This window comes from Myotis davidii, unplaced genomic scaffold, assembly GCF_000327345.1.
Source record: "Myotis davidii unplaced genomic scaffold, ASM32734v1 scaffold32, whole genome shotgun sequence".
NCBI classification, from domain to species: Eukaryota; Metazoa; Chordata; class Mammalia; order Chiroptera; family Vespertilionidae; genus Myotis; species Myotis davidii.
The window spans coordinates 103,203-105,062 of NW_006286587.1; the positions used below are offsets into that span (position 1 = coordinate 103,203).

The 1,860-nt window shown below is 49.0% G+C and overlaps 1 long non-coding RNA gene across 1 annotated transcript in view; it reads right to left on the reverse strand.

The window, feature by feature from the left end:
• LOC107182184 overlaps positions 1-753 on the reverse strand; it is an 8,076-nt gene extending 7,323 nt beyond the window's left edge. Inside the window, exon 1 of the long non-coding RNA XR_001512907.1 lies at positions 608-753. This is a non-coding gene — a long non-coding RNA (uncharacterized LOC107182184). The remainder of the gene's footprint in view (positions 1-607) is intronic.
• Between the last annotated feature and the right edge of the window lie 1,107 nt (positions 754-1,860).

Genomic DNA, 1,860 nt, shown 5'->3' on the forward strand with positions numbered 1-1,860 from the left:
CCACATGAATTAAAAGGCCAAAATCATGTAAGAAAACATGCCCCAAACCATAGCACTGACCTCACCAGCTTGAAGGGTTGCACTCATGTCTGTGGGGTGCATGCTTTCATGTTTCCACCAAATTCTCATTCTGCCATCTGCATCATGCAACTGGAAACGTGATTCATCGGACCACATGTCTTTTTTCCAATGCTCGACTGTCCAATCCTTGTGTTCCTGTGCGAATTGGAGACGTTTTATCTTGGTAACTGCAGACAGCAAAGGTGTTCGAACAGGCCTTCGGCTTCCATATCCCATACGATGCAGTGTACGGCTAATTTGCCTACAAACGTCAGGTGGTCATAATAATCTGGCCACTCAGTGTATTTATGAAGTGCTTCCTTGCTGCCGGGCACTGTGTGGTGCTGAGGAGTCAGCTGTGTGCAGAACAGATGAACTCTGCTCTCAGTAGAGCTGCCATGCCCGTGGGGAAAACAGGTACCGACCAGACAAACAGATACATCATAAATAAGTGGGGACACACAGACGGAAAAGGGAAAAAAATGCCCTTCATGCAAGGGACAGAGCTTTAGAGTCAGACAGACCCAAATTCAAATCCCAGACCTACCTTGGCTGCCCGTATAACTCTTGGGAAAGTGATTCTATCTCCCTGACACTCTTCTATGTTCAATGTGATCCATTGATCATTCATCCACCCATTGAACAAATGTTTACAGAGCTCTGTCTTGAGTCAAGCATTCTTTCGAGTGCTGGGGAAGCAGCAATGAATAAGACAGACAAAAATCCTTGCTCTTGGGAGCTTAGACTCTAGAGGAGAGAAAGAGACAATGCATATACACATATTGGGTGATGAAGAAAGAGAAAGGGGCCTGGTTGGCGTGGCTCAGTGGTTGAGCGTCGACCTATGAGGCAGGAGGTCACGGTTTGGTTCCTGTGTGGGGCTTGCAGCGGGCAGCCAATCAGTGATTCTCTCTCATCATTGATGTTTCTACCTCTCTCTCCCTCTCTGAAATCAAGCAATACATATAAAGATAAAAAAGGGTAAAGAATGATGAGAAGAGAGCTTTTTGTATAGGGCAGTCAGGGTGACTGAAGAGGTGACACTTAACCTGAGGCCTGCTGGACTTGGGGGAATTGAAGACAATGCCAGGCAGAGGAGAAAGGAAGGCAAAGGCCCTGAGGCAGGCCCTGGCATGGCTGCTGAGGGTTAGAGACCAGAGACAAGGCGTGTGAAGCACCTGGCACAGCACCTGTGTAGGCAGCAGATTACTGTGTCCCTTTCATGAAAAATGGCCACTGAGTCATTTTCCACCATCATCAACATTCTTGAGGGCTCTGTGGGTTGGTGACTTTGTCATTCACTTTTCTCCTCTTGTTTTCTGAGTGGAAACGAGCAAACCAACCAGCCCACCTGCCAGCCCACCTCTATCTCCAGGCCAAGCCGGCAGGAACGTGTGACATGTGGTAGTGGCACTAAGGGGAGGAGGATGCGTAATGAATAATGGTCATTAAATAATAATGGCAGCATCTTGAATTTCTTTCCTCTCCAAAGCCTCACAAATTAGACGCCCTGGAAATGCTGTGCCCGCCGCCAGGATGCACCTCCATCTGGGGTGGAAGGCAACATCTGCTAAACAGCTGCATCTTGTTTAAGAGCTGGCACTTAATTAAATTACCCAGTTCTGGTTGGGGCAAGGGAAGCTGAGCAGGAGGGGCAGACCCAGTCCCAAGCACATACTCCGCCTCTCCCCAAGTTGACCCTCACTCCTCCCCCATAGTGGCCCTCCACACGCCTGTTCATCCCACCGACCTGGACATCTTCACATTTCCAGGACACGCAGGCCATGCTCACTCCTGCTC